Below are 23,029 nucleotides of genomic sequence, written 5' to 3'. Positions count from 1 at the left end.
GGGGAGAGAATTATTAGTGCTGTAAACTCTGCTTAATGCATCACAGCAGGATTCTGGCAAGAGTTCTTAGAATTAGAGAGCACCTATTTACAAATGCATTCCTTTAACATACTCCCTTTCAAAAACACTAGTTCCATGATGTCATGTGAATGTGAAATCCAATTAACCATAACAGAATTCTCCAAAAATAGAAAGTTAATATAAACGGGGTCAGTCTACTCTACTCCCTAACCTCAGTTCAGTGTTTCACACACCTTGGCTATCAAAGGTTGCAAATATTGTTTCTCTATTTGAAACTCTTCATTCACTGTACATCTCTGACATAATTGGTCTGCACAGGTTTGAATACTAACCTGTTCATGTTCCTAATTTTTTAAAAGAGGTGCACAGAGAAATAGCTAAGGAAACACCTGATTTTGAGTGTTAAAATATTGATACAAATGATAAATGAACCTGAAAATCAGTCCATGTGTGCATCTTCAGGTAATCAGATAAAGCTGTGTATATTAAAATGGATATAGAGAAAAATACATAGAGATGAAGGAACGCATAAAAATACAGAGAGATGAAAAAAATCCATTTGAAAAAAATGCCTACTATCAAAAAAAAACCCTAAAACAACAAAAAACAACCACAGTATAATTAGAGTACAACCACTTATACATATCACTTCAAAGCCAGAAAAGATCAGCTCTGTCAGGGGGAAAAAAATACAGCTTCTTTCCAAACTTAAGAATTCAAGTCATACAAACTCAGAAAACTCAGAGAAGGAAGAAAAGATGTCATTTCCTTACCTGCTAAAGCAACAGAAATACAATTTACTTATAATAATGTGAACAAAATTCATTTCTGAAAACTTTCTTTTTAAATAAAGTTATCTGGCAGGAATGAAGAACTGTCAGAATCAGAAGTAATGGCTGTTTATACTCATTTGTGATTTTCTGACACTTCTTATGAAAGATTCAGAGTTAACTCAGTGTCCAGGTCAAATTTCCAGCGCAGTAATTTCATTCTGCCCTCTTAAATAGCCAAGTGCCACTGCCTGCAGCTGAGCTACTGTTAAGATCCATGCCACTGTGTCCATACTTCTTCAGTAAATGACATGACAGACATTTGTATTTTAATCATGTAAAAGCCACTATGAGGCATGGTGTTGTATAACTAGGTTCTGTACAGTACTTTGAGATTTCCACATATACAAGTTTCAATAAGACAAAAAAAAAATCATAATTCAAGGGTAGCTTGCTGCTCAAAAGATAGCCATGTCTGAATGCTGTGGTGAAGGAATATGAGGGAATGGAAAATGAAGCAAAGAAAAGGCAGAGGCAGATGTGTCATCTTGGATGAGAGGCAAAAGCTGAAGGTGGGATCTTGAGCAATTCTTACATCCATCTGCAGAAAGACAGTTTTATCAACTTCTTTTCCACAGAGTTTTTTTTTTTTTTTAAAAAAGAAAACCAGAACTATTTGAAATAATAATTCTGCCCAGACAAAGTTATGGTTTATACCATATGTGGCTGCTGAGCCAGCAAGCTTCAAGACATTACACAAGACATTCAGAATAAAGGTTCTCATGGAAAAAAAAAGTTTTTCAAGCACTGTACACAGAACTGCATAAATTCTCAGTCACTCATCCTCCACCAAATGAAGGACATAACAGCCATAAAGTACAAGTCTTCTATATATCATTTGGTTTACTCCTTTGCATCCATTAAATGCAGATTTCATTTGTATGAACAATTTCAAAGTGAAAGCGTTTTGTTTGTGAAGAGTGACAAAAGATTAAGAAAGCACAATTTCAAGCATTTGGTTTTGAATTGATTCAGTATTGAGGATACTGTATTAATTACTTGCAGTAACTTTTAGCTCTTAGTTTACTCTTTTTTTTACTTATTTTACCCAGAAAATAACTGTCAACTCCTCTTAGATGCATGTAGCAATAACATAGGATCCCCTGACTATTAGAACTCTCCATTATGCCATAGATCTGGAAAGTAAATATTCCTGATACAGGAACTGTCAGCTGACAAAATCTCTAGCAGTGTTTAATTGCATGTTCAGCAGTGACTGACCATATCAAAAGTGTACTGAAAACAGGAAGTTTGCAATAAATTCCTGTTTCTGTGCCCTCTACAGTTCTTTTCCCAAGGACCATCATAATACTCCTGCACTACTAACAGATTAACAGTCAATGGGTAAATATCAAGCTGTCCTGAAATCCTCCAAGGTAAGTAGAGCTCGCCAACACCACTTTTGCATACCTATATCTTCAAAAGAGTATTGCTCTAGTCATTTTATCAGGAATCAAGGAAAGTGGAAGGTTTTTCTGGAGGAAGAGAGCAAAAGAAAACCTTAACTGGTTTTGCAAGGTCTTTCCCTTTCCTATTTTGGAAATAAACATATTCATCTACCTACACATCTACATGTACATACATCTCTCGTATATTTATATTCTTATTTTATTAATTCTACAAGGGATTATTACAGACATGTGGAAAAAAAATAATTCAAAGATCGTTGAGACTGAACTTTCACCCATCCACCGTACATTAAAATTCTATTTTCAATTAAGTAAAAGAAAGTTACAAAAAGTATCCATTACAGATCTTTCAAGAATCCTTCAAAAGTAGTTTGATCAGCAGGAAGACATAATCTTCTAAGGTACAGACAGGTATGACCTGAAACAAATTTCTACCAGCTATATTTGTTGGTAAAAGGTTTGAATTAAGAAACAGATTTTTAGTTGATATAAACTAAAAGGAAAAAAAGCAACCCACCAAACAACTGCCCCCCAAAACCTTCCCCCCAAAGACATCTTTCAAACAGTACAGCTACACCAAGTCCACTAGATGAAGCAATGGCTCTTTAAATTTCACATTTACTAAATATTTTAAACCAAACCAGAACATTTAGGAAGGAGGTACTGTACTTTGTTCACATATGAAAAGACAAAACACAAACAAATATCCAATTAAAAGTTCTTGCAAGATGGTAAATGAAACACCTTCTCCTTTTAAATATACTGCCAATTATAACCATTATGTTATAGCTAGGTTCCACAGCTAACTTACCTATGTAAATATATAGGCCATGTTGAGCAGTATGGCCAAGTTCCCAGACTAATAAAAAGTGGTTAAATCTCAAATTATCCTGTAAGGACCTTGGCCTTTCACAACTAATTAAGTGACTAGATAATTTCATCTCTCTCAATCACAGAAAGTAAATAGTAGACTTTATTGTACCCTAATTAAGTTTACTTCACTGTTTGACTTCTACTTCATCTCTCTCAAAGTGTCTTTTCAGACAGACTCTATATACAATAGGTAATCTTTCGGGTCACTCTGTGGAAGTACAGCTTTCATTAGCAATAATTGAACTTGTTTGCATAACTCTGTATAAACAGTTCTGAGGACGCATTCTCTATAAATGCTGCACCATTTTCAGAGGGAGCCCTCTTAGTGAGGGAGAAGCTTCCCAGTGAGCTAGCAGTCAGATCACTGCAATTATTTCCACCCACTCCCCTACTTTCTTGTTTCCAGACTCTCTACTAAATTAATCAACGTGGGTTACTTTCAAATGCATGAATTCCAGAAAATTTTACTTAATTTAAATAGTAAAAGACTACCGGTGGTGATCCTTCATGATCTCACAGTCATAACCATTCCGTTGACTGATAAAGGCATAAGATGAGTAAGAAGGTAGGTGCCTTTCAGAATGGGTGGAGAAAAAAACCCCTCTAAACAGCAGACACTAATTTTTCATCACTTAGTTCTACACAGACAAAAGAACTCATATGTATAATAATTCAATAGGTTTAGTCCTATAAAATAATAGCTGAGTAAAACTCAAGTCGAGCCACCTAGAAATTTTATAAAGCATTCGGAGTAATAGAAGTTATATTGGTAACTAGCAATGTGGCTGCTTTTGTGCTGTGTAATGGGAAATCATTTGAACAGCTTACTTTTTAAAGAGAATGTACTTTGCTGCCCCACAGCAAAATGTATTTTTAATAACAGAGGAATCTATGGTGACCCTTGGATTTCAAATCCCTGAAGGATGAGGAAAAGAGGAGTGTTAGCTTCAGAGTAAATGTCATAAATAACCTACTGATCTGAGTAGATGCCTAGGAATAGGAAGAATCAGAATCAATGGTTGTGATGTTCAAACTCTCATTACACAGGCGAATGTCTCCACTGTCAGGGTAATCAGCAATAAGGGTACTGGACACCCTCTTTACTCAACTAGTTAGAGATGCACAATGAAGAAGGAAAAAACCCTTCCAACCACATGACCAGAAAGTCCATGATTTTTCATGTTCATTGGTAAGTCATTCCTATTAAGGAAAAAATGGGCTTTAGTCCTAAAACTATTAAAGGCTTCTATCAAACAGTCATTATATAAAAGCAGTCTAGCTTTTGAATAGGCACTTAGTTCTTTCATGAATATTAAATATATTTAATATGTTGCAATCTCAAAGAAAGTTAGTACAGATCTTTGTAATTGCTCTAATGCTTTTCATATTCAATTTGTGTGATCTCTGTGATGCGTGATTGAATTAAAATTTGAATACATGGGCTTTGGTTCTTTATATGTGGCTTTGAAAATCATGGATCCAAGAGACCACTAAAATTCTTCTCTAACACTCTCAAACAGAAGAGTCACTTTTAGTGTTGAAGAAATTTTACTTATCTCCCATGTCAGTTATTTTACTACATCCAAGTGACAGTACAAGCAATTATTCTCTCTTTCTGTAAGCAACCTACAAAATTAATGGTGGTAGTAAAGAAGCTATGCCTCAAGTTAGTAATCCAGGTTCTGGGGAAAAAGCTTGTGCAACCTAACGAGAAACCTATGTAATCTCACTTAATTGCTACTGTTATTTGCTACACAGACAAGCTCAACCAGCTAGTAATTGGTCCAAAACCACAGTAAAGCTATGTTTCAGCTCAGCAGTAGGAAACAGTGGCACTACCCATTGCCTAGGCAACAGTTGAAGACAGACCTCTGCATGCCAATCCTTGTTCACTTCAACAAGGTGATGATCACATTCTTTGCAGTTGTTATTATTCTCTTCCTGGGGGGGTATATGCTGTATTTAATCCCAAATATAAAGCAAACTCTGATTTTATTTTCCATCCCTAGAATTACCTCCTCTAACACCAAAGGAGTCACACTGATTTAATATATCAACAAACAGGTAAGTTTTCTGAATTTACACATTTCTGCTGCTGTATATAATCAAAGTATTGCACAATGTAGATTCTATTTATGCACAGAAAATACAGAAGTTACATCTTCAAAAAGAAGCTATCAGTCAACTTTGCCTTAGATGCTTCAGACAGATTGATAATCTCTACCATTTCTTAGAGCTAATTATGCTTCATGATATTTTGAGTTCTTAAAGTGTCATGAAACTTTTAACCTTCAGTTTTTTCACCTGTGTCTCCAAATCATTCAAGTTATAATTAGTGGTTAACAGCTGGTAATTATAAGGACTATAAAAATACAAACTAATCTGCTCAATAGTTGCAGGTTCTTACAGTGTGAACATGTACACAGGACTCTTTCCTGAGGCATCCTCATAATTTAGAAAACATAGATAGGCTGAAGATGCCATTTATGAAAAAGCTCTCTGTTAGGAAGGTAATGGACTAGAAGGTACCTTCTACTGGAGTTTTTTTTCTTGCAAATATCTTATAGCTTTCTTTAAAAAGAAATGCGTCTTAGAAATAGAAGTTTTTGCCTCCCTTACTTTAACTGAAAAGATCTTTCACATTTTGTATATCTAACAAACATAAACCTCAACTGGAAAGTAAACAAACTAGTTTAAGTCCTTGTTTTCTTCCCAGTGTTGCTGTTCAGCTTACAAAAAAAATTGCCTTCTAGGTATTTGCCTGGTGATATATGCACAGAAAAGAGACATTATTCCATTTTATGTTTTAAATTACACTACAAGACAACCTCTAACAACATAAGTGCTCCATTTTCCTTGTAAGTGCTTCTGTGCAAATATTCTTATTATTACCATCACTGTTATTTTTAACTTTGACTAACCAGAATAATACACAGTACACAGATAAAGTTTACACGGGTCATTAGTAATCCTGTAATTCTCCATACAACCTACACAAGCCCAACTTTGGTGCTCACAGTCACCATATAAAACAGTCTCCTCAACTGTTTTAAACTGCTGAGTTCCTAAATCTGTAAGTGAATATACTAGTTGGATCAGAGGAGACAACCTATGTAAGCTCAAACAAGGCTGTAAACATCTGTTTACATTTGGTTTATAAGGTCTAATACTTTTGTTTACACCAGAAGACCCAGCTACCCTCCCTCCTGATGGATCACGAATTCACTAACAGCAATGAAGTTACGTCACTGTAAATATACAACTCCATTTTAAGCATTCTTGTAAAAAGCTTACATTATGTGAAATCTTCAACAATAAATTGAACATAATACTTACTACAAATTCATTAAAAATCATTTCTGACAATTCATGCATCCTGTTTGGCTTACAAACTGCCTGAAACAATCTCAAAAATAATATATTTTCTACTACTGAAAATCATCTTGTGAACAGACTTCCAGTGACTGATCATGAACATCTCAGAACCTCCAAGTCCCTAGGATATCTCTTCTCTGCCATTATATGTGAAGAGGAATTTTTAAAAATCAACACATATGCATAAATATTTCATTCCAAGAAGTCAGTCTTTGTTTTGACTTCATATTTTCATCATATGCAGCAGGTGTTAGCAGTTCTTGTGATGCTGCTTCCCTATTTTCCATAACACTCTTTACACATTTGCAGCACTTAGTTCTTTCAGAGAAACAAAACAGTATGGTGCCTGCTGTTTACTAATAGATAACAAAATGCCTACCCTAAGACCACATAAAAATGTTATTGATTACTCCTTATGGCTCATTAACACTTCAGGAGTCTTGCCAAAATTTTTTTTCAATAAACACGTTTATTTGAGAATGGTGACTTGTAATCTGTGATCTGCAAATGGGCCATGTCAAGATGATGCCCAGAAAGCACTTAGAAAAGCCAACATTTTCTCAGTAGCTTGAATCTACTACACCATGAATCATAGGGTTTTGGTAAAACTGTCAAGAAAGTACAACTTTAAAAAGTTCTAAATTCATTGCTTTTGAGTTTGGAAGGGTAGACATTAACAAACAGCATAAGCAGAACACCACAGGTGGATTGGTAAAAGCTGTTATGGGTTTGTGTGGCAGAAAAAAAAGCTGTGTTTCTTCTGAACTGCTCTGGCCTTTGCAATATTTTCTGATACAGTCATCCTGGAAGCAGAAACTAAGCATTGGCAAAGATTTTTAGAACATATCCTCAGCTACAGACAGAAACAAAGACAAATTCAAGCTATCATCAGAAAAATATAGCACAGTGAAAGGTGGTTTTTAAACATGGTTAGATAAATTATTTTTTTCCTTTACAACTTTCTTATTTACCCTAGAGGTTTAGGTCTGTATGGAGCAACAGTACAAGTATTAAAATACATCACTTTTTCTATTAGATAAAACAGCTCACATAAAGCTTTTACTCAAATTAAGCTGCCAGAACTGAGGTTTGGATGTGACCCAATTATTCATTTTACCTGTTTCTTATTTAGAAGTCACTGGCTTTTTGTTCAGCTAAAAGAAACAACTAAGTTGATTGCTGGGTTTGTCTTCGAGTTTCTTCTCCAAATTTGCAATTAAGTGTTGGTTTTCAAAGTGCTTTTTGAGTCAGATTTCACTTTCAACTTGGACTTTAATCTACGTCTCAACTCCAATATTGAATTTGTCCATTAAAATGAAATGTGATTTCTTTTAAATGATTGATCCCTTAGTTATCTTTAAAGAAGACTTGACTATGATATCTCCAAGGGCCCAGCTTTCAAAATTACTCTCTGACAATCAAAATCATTTGCTTCATTGATATTCTGAATGTCATTAAGGAGGCTTATGATACCAGGCCCTAATTAACTTCACTATTTCTCTTCTTTGAGGAATAACTAGTTTCTATCAACTTACAGGTCTGAGGAATCATCTGGCAGGATGCTGGCTAGCATTACGCAGGCTATTTTTATTTTTTTTAAAAGATTTTTTAAATAGTCTTAGAATCAAAAAGTTAGGTATGTGCTTAACATTCCTTTCAGGTGAGTGTATTTTAATTCCCAAATGCTATCAAGATTGCTTACTGAGGTTGCTACTGGAATCAGCAGCATGGGAGTGACTTAGGGTCCTGGAGCTCACAAAAACACCACAGATCACGTTTCTGGAAAAGAATGACTAAAACTTCTTTTGATTGAAACTGATCTTGTTTGAGAAGAAAACATGAAGATATTTTGTGCTATTATTTAAATACTAACACATTCTTACAACAGCATGTATGAAGTAACAGACATTCCCTGTGGTGCATCTAAAACCCTACAGCTCCACACCAAGGTATTTAATACCAGCAGGAGAGATACCATCTGATAGGAATGTCTGTTTTCCAGCTTTTAAGATTCTCACATCCTAAAGTGCTTGGAACTGTTCAATTATCTCTCCACAGTTTATTCTGTATTGATGCTGTTGCTGTTTACAGGGCTTGATTTTGTTTGCATACATTTCCCCCTCCCCTGCAATACAAAATGACAGGAAACCACATCTGTCTGGATATAGTTGCTGTTAAATTCCAGATGCAGTATTGACTAATTACTCTACTGAATGCATAAAAGAATGTATTCTCAATGTCCTGTTTACTGTCATTTTTGTAAGGTTTAATTCTCATACACAGAACTCTTTTTAACCCCACCAGTCCCTCCCCGTCTGTAAACAGCAGGTCCAGCGGGGCATCTCCCCTTGTTGGCTCACGGACTGGCTGTGCCAGGAAGTTATACTCAACACACTCCAGGAACTTCCTAAAAAGTTTCCTCTCTGCTGTGTTGTATTTCCAGCAGACAGCCATTAGGTTGAATTCCCCCAGGAGAACAAGGACTAGCAATCTTGAGACTTTTCCCAACTGCTTGTAGAATGTTTCATCTGTCTCTTCATCCTGCTTGGTTGGTCTATAACAGACTCCCACCAGGATATCTGCCTTGCTGGCCCTCCCACTGATACTAACCCATAAACACTCAACCCCAGTGTCACCATCATTCAACTCTAGGCAGTTGAAACACTACCTGACATAAGAGCTACCCCACTAGCTCTCCTTCCTTGCTTGTCCCTTCTGAGGAGCTTGTAGCCACCCATTGCAGCACTCCAGTCATGAGTTATCCCAACATGTTTCAGTGATGGCAAATATGTCATAGTCTTCCTGCTGCATAATGGCTTCCAGCTCCTCCTGTTTGTTGCCCGTGCTTCAGGCATCAGCATAGATGTACTTCAGCTGCACTACCAACGTCACCTCCAACCATGGCATACCACCCCCAGGCTCATCTCTAACGAGCTCGGTTTTATTCCCTTCCCCCTTTGAATCTAGTTTAAATCTCTCTCAATGAGCCCTACTAACACCTGACCTAGGATCCTTTTCCCTCTTTGTGACAGGTGAACCTCATCTGTTGCCAGCAGGCCTGGTGCCATGTAAACTGACCCATGACTACAAAAACTGAAATTTAGCCATTAACACCAGGCCTGGAGCCAGCTATTGATCTGTGTATCTTCTGGTTACACACCCCATGGTTCCCTGCAACTGTCAAGATAGAAGAAAACACTACTTGTGCTCCTGACTCCTTAACCAGTTGCCCCAAGACCATCTTGACTGCTTTCAGAATTCTTGTCATTTGGGCCTCATAACTGCCCACTTGGAAGACCAGTAATAGCTAGTGATCAGAGGGCCATACCAGACAAGGGAGTTTACTAGTAACATCCCTTACCTGCACCCCAGGGCGGCAGCACGCTTGCCTATGCACTGGTCTGGTTGGCAAACCAGGCCTTCCATTCCTGTCAGAGTAAAGTTGCCAAGACAACCACCTTTCTTTTCTTCCTGGCAGAGCTAGTCCTGATGTGTGGGGTTGACTGACTCTCCCCAGGCAACTCCTCCAACCTGGATGAGCCTTCATCCACATCATTTTCCTGGCTGTCATGTTCCAGAGCCACATACCTATTGTACAGGGGTACCTGGGAAGGTGAAGTAGGTCAGGGGGTGAGTCACCTGCTGCCCCAATCAGGGACCCATTTCCATTCCTCCCTGTCACTTAGGACCCCTCCTCCTGCCTGGTGGCGAGAGGGTAGGGGAGCCTCCACTTCTTGTGATGTGTCCCATCTGGTGCATTTGCCTCAGAGACGGTAGAGTGGCTCCAACACCAGCCTATCTCCCTCTCACGCTCCCTGACACCCCTTAACTGTCTGCTTCCCCTTCCAGCTCTGCCACCAGGCTGAGCAGATGGCCCACCTGGTCACATCTCACACAGGTGTTATCTTTGCTGCCCTCCGCTAGCAGTGACAGGCTCCGGCACTCCCTGCGGCTGTGACCCAGCCAGCTGTGTGTTCACCTGGGCGCTCAGTCAGGGTTGCCACGTGCCTTCTGGTGCTGCCTTTTGGCCAAGTGTAAACCATGGCTAGGTTTCTTCTTGGGGGGTGATGAGCACTATTGGAGCTGGCTTCTTGGAGCCGTCAGGGGGTTGGCACCTGCCCTGCACCCCGCCTGGCTGCCGCAACACACCGTGTCCCTCAGGGGCTGCATTTTCATGTGTGGAGGTTCGGCCACCTCAATGCCTCCTGCTGCAGGGGGGTGGGGGCACCCCCTCTCTGACAACACTTCTCAGATTTGCTGGTTCTCAGAAAGCTCCCTATGGTCCCTCAGCCAGATCCTTTGCTCTGGAGCATCCCTCAGAGACCTGGTTGAAATGGCGGTGACATCTTCTCTGTTCAGAGAGGTAGAGAAAGAAAATTACTTGCTCAGGATAAGATGCTAGGAATAGAAACCTGTTCTCTTAATTCACATTATTTTTTAAAAAAAATCACACAAACTCTTTCAAAAATGTTTATTTTCTTGACTTGTATGACCTCATTCTTCTACCTACCATCACATAAAAGCACTGTTAGAGAGAGAGGAAAGAGAGCCTAGCAGACTGATTCACCTTCTAGTACCTCTCTGAGTGAAAGGTCTGTTGTACTTACTCTTAATGGAGTCTAGAGATAATTCAACATCTCAAAATTGCTTAGTCTATTCTGAAACGGATTATTCCTCCAACAACACTCATTTGGACAACTGATATTTATTCATCAGCAGGAAGGAATCGCCATTAAACATCAGCAGTGCCAAACATATGTACATATTAACGGAGCTGAGATACAAGGCTGTTCATACCACAGCATCAAGGCCAAATTCTAGAACTGTCATCACATCAAACACATGGTGAGGGAACTACAGGCTGTTCAAGTCCTGTTCAGAGGACTTCTCACAAACTGATGACCCCATTAATACACGGGGGACAATAGCTCCTACAGATTCAGCAAACACCTCTGCTACCTGATTGTCCTATATATCTAAAATATGCCCTCTGCCCAGCACCTGATATTGTCCAGAAACACTATCTAACAGTAAGTTTTTCAAACAACACCCATTGTTGCCATGAATACCAAATGAAAAGCCACACCACAGCTAGCTTTGCTGTGTGTATGCCAGACAGTACCATTTTTACAGTCAGAAACTAGTGTGTGCAGGATCAAAGAATCCTAGAAAACTTGAGTTGGGAGGCACACTTCGCAGGTCAGCCAGTTTAACTTCCTGCTGAAAGCAGAGCAAGCTTCTGAGTTTAAGCAAGAGTCTCAGATCATGGTCCAGACAAATTCTGAGTATTGCCAAGGACAGAGACTGTACCTCTCCCCTGCACAACCAGTGGCAATGCTTAGATGCTTTTGCTGTGAAGACTTTTTTTCTGTGTTTTCCAGCAGCATTTCCTCTGTTGCAATATATGACCGCTGCCTTTTGTCTTTTTACTCTTCACTTCTAAGAAGTCTGGTGACACCTCCTCTGTAGCCCCCATTAAACAGTTGACAATAATAACAACCTTTTTGCCTTCTTTGAAGGTTAAGTCAGTCCAGTTCCCTCAGCCTCCAATCCCCCTGCTAATCTAGCAATCCTCCCCTAGAATGTTATGCCATAGAGCCCAAGGTGGAACATACTGCTTCAGATGAAGCCTCACAGTTGTTGAATGATGGGAACATTCACCTGCCTTGATCTGCTGCCTATGGTCCTGCTAATGCAAGTCAGTATATTGCTGGCCTTCATCATCTCAAGGGCTTTCTGCAATTTACCATCCACCAGGACCTCAGGGGCTTTTTTCTGTGGAGCTATTGCCTACCTGAGCAATATTAATGCAAAACAACTTGAAATCAGTAGTGATACCAGTATAAGAACAATGAAAATGCCAACTCAGGACCACACTGCAAATCAAGTTCCCTATTCATTCAGTCACATCCTACATTACGTCTACTGACCTGTTTCATTCTTTCATCACCTTCAGACAAATAAGAAGTAGCTACTGATTTACTGCTACATTTTTTTGTATCTAAAGAGAAGAAAAAAAAATCAGATTCTTAGTGAATATTCATCATCACTTTTGCTTCATATAGTCTATTGTATGTTCAACAGTCATAATAGTTTTCTGATAAAGTAATAAACTTCTGATATTTAGTCCATTAACTACTGTGAAGGAAAAATTTGCATTATACTAATTATGATTTATGACACGGCTGTATGCAGAATAGAAAGAGGTTGTACTGAAATTAGTAGTATTCTCTTTTTGCTCTGAAAAGTTTTGCTTCTGCTGGCACTTTGATTAACCTTTGTCACAGGTTAGTATAACATATAGATAAAAGCCCTGCCTCTTTTCAGAGAGCCCTGGTCATGGACTTTGCTGCTGTTCATCACTTAGTCTCATCCTTGGCTCCTTCACACTGCAATATTAATTATTTTGCACAGAATACACAAAGAGGCCCTGAGCCTTTGGCTGGAGAGTACAGTAAGCCTTAACTGTAGCTGAATTCTCAAAAAGCAAATTTTAGAGGGCTTTGTATTTCACTACATGGCATTAAGATATTCTAGCTCCTTGATACAAGTACATGAGGAAAAAAGAAAACCCAGAATCTTGAGAAGACCCTACTTGGCTGACAAGGGCAGATAGAAAGGCCACAAGTAGTCTTGGTTCTGCCTTGGAATAGAGGGAGCCAGGAAAAATTCCTTTCCCTTAAATTTTGATTCACACAGCTACACAAAACATACCCACACTGTGTATTCATAGGAGGCAGGTAGTCTCTTGACCACATGACATAATTTCTGCTTCCTGTTTTTAGACTTTATGACATTATTCATTTTTAATTCAGCTTTGCTACCAGTTTCCCAGTGGATAGTCCAAATAATGGACCTTGTTTAGTTTCTGACATTTTCACCAGGGAGGCCACAAGACAATGCGCTAATTTGCTTTTTTACAGGAAAATGTAGAATATGTTCTTTTGTTATTGATAAGCTCTGTAAAAGGATGGCACTCTTTCTTACAAAACCTTTAACATTAGAAGCCTAGTCTTCGTAATGGTGCTGTATAACCCCTCCCCTTTATCATTTCTAACTTCTGATTTACTGAATTCTATGCAAGGTGTACAAGCCTATTGTCTATCACATGCAGAATTCAGAATCATGCATCTTACTCATTTTACCTGAATTGTTTGGCTGCTGTTTTACTTTTCAATACAAAAGAGTCATCTCCAGCTTTTCTTTTTTTTTTTTTTTTTTATATCAGGCTTTCTTAATCCTAACACAGAGGCTTTCATCTTTGAAGCAAGTAAACAAGGAAAAGATAGATTTCTTTTTAAACCTACAGACTATAAGGGTTTGTTCAGCTTGTAAGATTTTTTAGTACTCTAATCCTTTATTCTTCTTTTAATGTAATGTCAGAGTTGGCAGGGATTTTTTTTTTCCTTTAAAGTATTATGCTGGGACACTGCACATATCAAGGAACAGGCAACAATGCGAGGGAAGGCGGTGGTGTGTTAATTCAAATCTGGTATGTCTGGCTAATAACTTGTTTATAAATGAAGTTCAGATAAGTTTGTAGTAGTTATTAGGGTCACTAAAGAATGAATCAAGTTAGTCAGTCAGGTGCAAACTCAGCTCCATATTCAAGCCCCTTAACTCACTGACCTTACCAGGCTTGCCTGAGGTGAAAGAAAGGGTTGTACAGCTGTGCTTGTAATTCTGAATATATATAAGATAGTCATTTTAAGCTAGAGCAATTTGAGTCACTTTAACAACAAGGTGAAGTTTGAAACTACCCCCCTCCATCCCCATTTCATTCTTTCTAGAATTGGGATTACTGATTATGCTTTCATTGTGCATTGTACTATACAGGCCTAGTATGTTTTTGTTAACAAACCAGCTGGGGTTTATTTGCTTTTTTTTTTTAACAAAAAAGCATTACACAACAGAAAGAAATCAAAGAAATGGTCATTAGACACTATGTCTGAGAATCCCATGTACCTACATCGTGACTTTGGATTTATTTCTGTAGGGGAAAAAGCCTAAAGAGTATCGTTTTTCACCTGGAATTGCACACTGACCTTACCCCGGAATAAAAGTACATTCCTTCCAATATATTTATTTGGTAAATATATGGCTTGGGCAGCTGGAGGTCAACATTATTTTGTGCGAGTTCTCAGGTTAAGTAGCCCATTCAATGCAGCTCTCGGCCCCTCTGGCAGAAACCCCTGCAGAATTCAGCGGCATGATGGCTCTAAGCAAGCTGAGGGCCAAGATTTCCTTTTTCACAAGGAAATTAATTTTGTTGTGCATCAGAGTGTAAAGGTGCAGTAAAAACAAACATCGTAGTTGCATAGGGTAAATGATAATATAGGAGGGCTTTAAAGTTTACATTGCATTCATCAAGATCATTGCTATGTTTTTAGTTAGCTTTTTTAAATAAAAAAGCATCTTTAGATCTCATTTGGGCAGGTTTTAATCCTCCTTAAAAATATGAGCAAATAATTCCAAGTGTCCTGGATACACGATGCTGGATTTTCACACAGCTCTAACAATAACAATCCTAGATGCAATATTCTAAGCCCCAGATGAACTAAGAGGTGAGAGGTGCTAAAAGCTGGTGCTGAGAGATGTTCAGATCCCTACAGGAGCTGCTGGCAAATTGGTCATCGGTTTTGCCATGTTTCAGAATGGAACCTCCTACTCTGAAAGGACCAGGACCTTCAAAACTTATGGGGAGCAATGGAAAGCCAACTTCACCCATAGTAAAGATACTGTAAGAGTCTGGATTAATCCAGTTGTCCTCTAGGCAAAGAAGGGAGAAGAAGAATATATCTCTTTGGGAAGTATGCTCATTTTGACCTTCACACTGCCGTATCTTGTAACTCAAGAGTTTTGAACCAGGTAAGGCCTTTGGGCTAGCCCTAGGTCTTAGCCAATGCATGCAAATGTAAATGTAACCCACTGGCAAGCATGCCCTGCAGAAGTGAAAGTGGCAAGAATCCAAACTTTATATGAGCCTGTTAGGCTAAAAAGGCCTTGTGCTCAAGAAGAAGCAGTTCATTTACTTCTAGAGGTTTCTATATCAAAACTCTAGGTATTAGCCATAATGTGGTAACAGTGAAATGCAGGCAAATGGAGGAACTTCTCTAGTATGTTTCATAGAGCAAAGGTGTTGCTGCCCAGCACGCTGGACTGACTTAAGCAATTTCATTTAGACTAATCCCCTTTTGCTACAGGGAGAATATTATAATATATTCTAAAATTAGACAGGCAATCCATAAAGTACATTGATTCACATATTTATTCCTTTCCCAAGTAGCATATATCACAAGTACACAATACAGTTTACTCTAGTTCTGTGCCAAGCAATCAGCTCCATTAAAATAGGTCATGACATTCAAAGTTCAATTTTCTAATGATTAAAGGAGAGAAGAAAATGGAAGATGCTTCATTTTTTCCAGCAGAATATGGCATAAATTAGGCCGGGTAGCATATTATCATTTTGAGATGGTAGCTGGACCCTATAATTTCAGAAGAAACCGACATCTGTATGTCAACCGTTCCTTCAAAACCCTGCTCTTGCAAGACTGATTCCAAATTATAAAATATAATGTCTATGTAATATAATAATGTATACTGCAGTCTTCTTACCTCAAATTCAACCACCTATCTTTTTGAAAAATTACCAACAAAAGCAAAGCTGACCTGCTTGATACACAATTTCTTCCAAAGTTTAGAAACCCAAAATACAGATCAAAGGTTATAATTAAACACAAAGCAGAAACAGTTTCGAGTATAAACAGCAATTTGTTACAAGTTTAAAGCTCTCCTCTGCCATACAGATTTATGGGTAATACTCTTGAATTGAATACATGAACATCTATCTCAGCTTACATTTACAAAGCAAGTTTTGGCTTGCTTGGTTTCACATAAATTATTTTCTTTGCATTACACCTTTTTTAAATAACACCACTCATGGCTAAGAAAATTTCTAAGAGAAGAAATTAAGCAGAACTGTAAAAAGGCAAGTCAACATAGTTTAGAAAGTTATTCGGGGATTGTTGAGACACAGTGCATCAAAACCCCTACTTCAATTTCTGAAATCGTATATGGTCTACAAAAAGTGAACTAATTTTTTCAGTGGCACCCAAAAACCTGAAAAAAAATATTGCTCAGCTTCAATTACCTTTTCACTACTTCACAGTATTTCAGATTTACCACAGACTGAAAAAGGAGTGAATTACAAGCATTTTCAAAGTCTGTCACAAACCATGCTGCTCTTCCCATGAACAACTGAAAACCCTCCAAAGCGAAACAGGGTGTCTTACTTAATACCATAAGCATTAGCCAAAATGGCATAGAACCCCATTTAGTTTGGCAAACATTTTATAGCATTGCTTTTGTAGAACTGTTCTTGCTGTGTTTGCTTGAAAAAAAAATAATTTATAGCCTTCCCAGAAGAAAAATCCAGCTTACTGATATTATTCACATTCTGAACCTTATTTTCATGCTGGGCCAAATCCTGCTTTGCCTTTTTTGGATCAACAGCTCTAGCCACACAAGAGAAGCTATTTGATAAATGAAACAACTGAGTAGAAAATCATAGTAATATTGAAAAGGGCCAGTCCTCAAGGCTTAGAATTTATATCAAGAAAGCAAATAAATAAACAGAAGCAAAATTAACAATAAAACTTTGCAAATGGGAGCTAAATCTCCCTCTTTCCCAAGGACAGTCATCTTTCCTTTGCCACCAACCACCTGTGAAGGAAGTGTTGGAGCTAATTTTAAGCTAACATAGCATACCACACTAGTCTTGGAGGGTAGCTCTGACTTAGTTTATCTGTAGTTACAGCTGATAATTTGAAATTAACAGTGTAGGCTTCTCTATAAAGAGTCTACTGTTTACTCAAAGTAAACTTTCAGACTAGATTACAAGTAATTTTCATTAACTGAAAGAATGTAGTAATATATTAATGACTATCCCTTTGTGGTGTAATATTACTATAATTCCTGTTTAAATTAATTCTTTTCATTCCTTTCCAAGCATCAGATGTTTTGCAGATAGTGATTTTGCAAAAGCAACTTACTGGGCATATTAAGCTCCATTACAAACAGGATTTAAAAGACACAAGTATGTGGATGCTTGCAACATCAGGAGGCTCTTTGTGAGTTCCAAGGCTTCCTCCGTCACTCTTTTCCCCAAAAAATCTCTGTTTTAGATGATACTCTGTATTAATGACCCAATTACAACTGCATCTTTTGTACAATTATGTTCTTATAGTGTTTTTTTCCATCTGTAAACAAATTCAGTACTAGCCCTCTCCTCCCTCTCTGATACTTGATCTCAATACCTTGTATTTCAGGCCCCCACTTCACTGAGGCTTTGGACACTGTACAGTTGACATGACAAAAGGTAGCTCCTGTCTGAGCCTTGTCAACACTGCAGGTTTTACAGGTATATGTCCTGACTCAGCAGAAGTATCTATTTCTCCAAAAACATTATCACCTCCATTTTCTTTCCTGTTTTTCCTGTATACTAACATTTATTTTTCCTTGAAAGAGAAGGAAAACAGCTTTTCATTTTTAGAACAATGAATAAACAGTGCCATCTTCTGTCAACATCACAGCAGGAAAACAGGTCAGGATATACTGAAATTATAAGATGAAGATATAAGTTTCAGGTTGCAAAATTATATGTGAAATCTCTGTGAGTTTTTGCACACACAATATAATACATGATATATCTTTTGAGTGCTTAGCGGTACTGAAATCTTTTTCAGGCAATCTTATATTTAAGGCACTGCCTTGGAATTAATTGCCTGAAAGATGTATCATCTCTTCTTTCAGAAGGGTAAGTATAGGATCATTGTCAACTACTGAAGATTGCATTAATTATTTATCAATGTCCTTCTAAGACTTACATATTTTTAATGCTCTGAAATTCACTTTCATATTTTGCTTTGTAGAAACACTTGGCATTTTAGTCACCATTTATCCTTCCTAACATCATTTATAATCTTAACTTATGTGCCATGGCCACAGAGGCTCAAGCATCCAAAATATTTCAGAGTTTGAGTCCTTGCTTTTATAAATTGCATCATATGTGTTCTTGGAACTATAAAGTTACAAAACTGAATATGGTAACAGCAAGAGAAAAAGCATGGCGTTCTGCTAATTTCAGGCATTAATGAGTGAACACATTCATTTGTTTTCATATCAAGCTGAAAATAGAAGAAAAACACATTTACAATGGAAAAAAAATCAGATCGCCACCACTGAGCTAATGAAATCTTAGAGCGATCTGCATTAAAACCACCAGTAGATTTGTGAAGATTCCATCAGCTGCAGAGCACTATATATTTATGATATACTTTTCTAATAGGCTAATGGAAGTGGTGCCTGCTGCTCTCAGTAGACCATACTTTAATTCTTATGGCCACCAGCCATTTTAGCAGTGGCAATTTGCTGTAGTTTCTGAGTTTTAGTCTGCTTAAGCAGGAACCGGTTATTCTATGGAATTCCCTGGAGTGGTTGTGAACTGAAGTGAAGAAATTAAACAGCTCTAAACTTCATGAGTTCACCATGTACTAGGGCTCACAGTCCACTGTCTCAAAAGGTATAATCATTGAGGACAAGAGCTGCTGAAGAAATTAAAAGCCATGGAAGCAGGGACCTATTTCTCACATTAATGAAAGAGATGAATCAACAAATCAATTAAAATAGTGAAGCAGTCACATTAAAATGATTCCCTCTCAATTCTGCCACAGATGTCCTAGGTGATCCTGAGCAAAATTTCATTTACAAAGTCCATTAGATGTCTGGAACAAGATATAGTTGTTAAATGTTCATTTGGCTTTTAGCATGGTGCAATCCCAGAGTTTGTTGGGTTTTATCTTGAGAAGGGTATGGGGAAAGCTAGGATAGAAGACTGGGCATGACTACATTCAATAATTTCAAATGCAAAGATTTAAAAGAAATTACACCCAAAACATATGTTAAAAGAATATTGTAGAGGGTAAGAAATAAGTATGCAGAGGTTATGAAATGACAAAATTAAGGCTGTTACTGCAATGGATGATATACAATTTCCTGCTTCATAGTATACTTCCTTCTAGGAATAAAGCTTTTTTAATGACTATAGGAAACTGTCTAGTCTCCCTTCCAGGCCTTTATGAAGGTGTTGACCAACTTCAACCCAATTTAAAAGAGGTGAAATCTTTGTGATTTTTAGTATCCACAGTTCTCCTGAACACAGGAGTGTAGGACACCAGAGCTGTTGCTGCCAGTTAAGAAGTTACCATGAGTTGGCAGGGAGAAGCAGGGTTTGATTTGAGTGACATGCTTATCTCACGAAATAGAGATTCCTCTCAGAGAAGGGGTTTAGAAAGCAAGAGGGTTCTTTCTGAAGCTTGTGACTCAACAAGAGGGCTTTTGTTTCCCTTTAGCCACATGTCAGGCCCATATGCATAACACGACAAGGTAGAAGTACAGTTATTTTTTTAAAAAAACCCACAACTTAAATTAGCCTTTTCAAGAGGCATTAGCCAACTGACCCATTTACACATATGCAGTTCTAAATCACTCATAATACAATTGCTATTTTCCAGCCAAACAGGAATAAAACTTGGAAGGAAGCAGGTAGTATTGTGCTGGAGCTTAGGGACTGTGCCAGTCAAAAAGAGGGATGGTGGAGAAGGGGCATAGCAGGCAGAGGCTGTAAGTCTGTAAAAAATTGGTCTCCCTTAGCTCTGCTGTTGATGGAAACCTGCACAGCATAAGATTGCACAGCATAAGGCTGTTTGTTGAGATTTATGGACCTGAGCTTCCAAATTAGCTCTGTCAGTGCACAGTGTCCAGGCACAAACTCTCTGCCCTGCTCTCTGCTCTGTCAGACCTGGTCCCATTCACTCAGCCAGTGTCAGTTTTCTTCTTTCCAACCCCCTTTTCCTAATTCCAATCATGTTCTTGCTCATCCAGTCCAACAGACCTATCCAGGATGCATTCTTGGCCCTGCACAGCTGTTTCAATCCCCAAAACCTTCAACCGGCTTAGTTTCCCACCATCTCCTCCCATAAATTCTTCCCTGCTCTCTGTCTCTTCATCCTAGTTTCACTGCTAGTTCTATACCCACATCCCTCTGCTCCCACCTTGTACTCCCTCTTTTCGCTCTTAGTTGCTATTCTTTCTGCACAGGAGCAAAACAATTGCTTCTCAGAAAGCAGATGGTCCAGAGCTCAGAAAAAAAGTTACTGTGCTGACACCAGTTCTATTTTAACCCCAAACAGGTGAAAGCAATAGTTACTGCAGAAACTCAACTTCATTATCTAACGTTACCAAAAATAATAATCTGAGGAATTTACGTATCAGTAGCCCCAATACATTTAGAAAGTGCGAAAGTATGAATGAATGATTGAAGCATACTTAATTCTTCTTTGATTGTGGCATGATTTGTAGGTTTATTTGCGTTTTGGTGTATGTTCTAAAAATCTGTAGTATCGTTGTAGATGTGACATCCAGAATCAGTAGTGAGGCCACATTCATAGGACCAGCAGACAGTTCACTTCAAAAAACCCAACTTTTTCTCTAGTAACCTCAAACAGTTTACTTTTGATAGTAAATATTAATTTATGCATTCCATGAAAAAAAAAGCCTAAAGTAGTTTTTTAATGTCATGAATATGGATAAATCCATAGCTTCACATGAATAGCTACTCGCATGAACCAGGATTTAAAAATTAAGAGATCTGAGATACCTGTATTACTTTCTTTGATCCCCAGTGTGGAAAGATAAGCAAGAAAAGGATATACCCTTTGACTTTAAAAGCAAAACAAACTATGCTTTGGGTCACTCCTATTCTTAATATGATAAGTTATCATACAATGCATTTTAAGAACTAAATAGTGCTATTTTATTCTAAGCATCACTTTACAGTGTTTATTCCTAGAAGTTTTTATTACCATTTGATAGTAGCTATATAAAAAATCAAAACACAGTTTTTTGGGGGGAATAAAGTATCAGTACCCAATCTTCTTCTGTATTTGGCTTCTTGTTAGAAAAAAATCCTGTGTTTTGTGTAGACAAGATTTATATTTTAAATCATAGAGTGGACCAATCACAGATGTCTTGTTATGATAAATTCAAGATCAGATTCAACTAAGTTTTTTTTGATCTTAGACTGCCTCAGAAGCTTCCAGGTCTAACAACAATGCTGCACTATATTCCTTTTAATTTCTTCATCCTAAACCAGGATGCAAAAAAATAACAATGATTTGCATCTTCATTTCAGTGGGAAGAGCTTCTATATGAACTAATAATAGCCTTCATAAACCATAATAAGAATAACTCTCTTTAAATATTCAGCAGAGTCAACATTTCATTATTTCAATGTGCCAGCTGGTCATTATAGGATATTATAGGAAATGATGACTTGATATGCGGAATTCCAAAATGATGGCTCTCTCTTGCAAGTACAAGAAGACATATACTTTTTTATTATTATTTTGAAGGCTTGAATTACTACATATAGTATTTTTAATTTAGACTTTGATCTCTTTTCGAAGAAATTGTATAATCCAAGGACAACTCTTTCTCTTCTTGAAGCATCTGAAGAAGAAATCTGGCAGCTAAGCAAATCTCCTTTTTTATTCAAAGAATATTCTTCAAAAGGGAATAACATAATAAGATACAAATAAAATGAAGCTGTGCCATCTCTGCACAGATAGAATCCCTACCTAGAATTCTATTTTATTATATTCATATTAATGAAAGATAGCAAAACATTGCAAAATGAACTTACACAAGCCCTTGTCATTTGTACAACAAGCACGTCTGTGTTTCTGATTGCTGCAAGCATTTTAACACATTAGCAGTAGCTCAAGCAGAATACATTCACTTTTCAAGGTTACCAAATGTGCACCACTGTATGTACTAAGGGACATATACTTTGTACTCTAATACTTCTTTACAAAAGCAAATGTTCTTACTGTTGTTTGTTTAGGAAGAGATGCTTCTTTCAGAAAATATGTATATACAGGTGATTGGTCTTTCTAGTTAGAGTTAATTTCCATGAGAAAAAAATCATGTTGTATAGAGAAAATGTCAATTTTTCTTTAGGAAAAGCAAAATGATAAGTCGATATCTTGCTCTTAGAAGCTCCTAATAATTTTATTTTTTGCCACACAACTGACAAAACCCATTCAAGTGCATGTCAGGGACAGAGATCAGAAAGACACTAGGTTAGATGAAGACAATGTCTGGCAGTCTCACTGTAAAACTTCTGACTAGTAGGCTCATTCCAATTGCACCAACCATTTCACAGATAACCTAAAACTTAACAGAATCTCTTATTTGCTGACACAAGATAAAAGATAACCTGTATTTTTTGAGAGCCTTCCAAAGGGAGAAGTTGTATGATCATTTCAACTGATTCATTGTGTTACTTTCTACTAAGAAATAAAACATATGAAGAATGGCATGAAAGCTTTAGTGATGGCCAGCGAAGTCAGCTTCTCTTAAAGTTAAGAAAACTGAAGCATCATGCTGTGACAGGGTAGC

Source organism: Falco rusticolus, chromosome 2 (assembly GCF_015220075.1).
Source record: "Falco rusticolus isolate bFalRus1 chromosome 2, bFalRus1.pri, whole genome shotgun sequence".
Lineage (NCBI taxonomy): Eukaryota > Metazoa > Chordata > Aves > Falconiformes > Falconidae > Falco > Falco rusticolus.
This window is presented reverse-complemented; position numbering follows the sequence as displayed.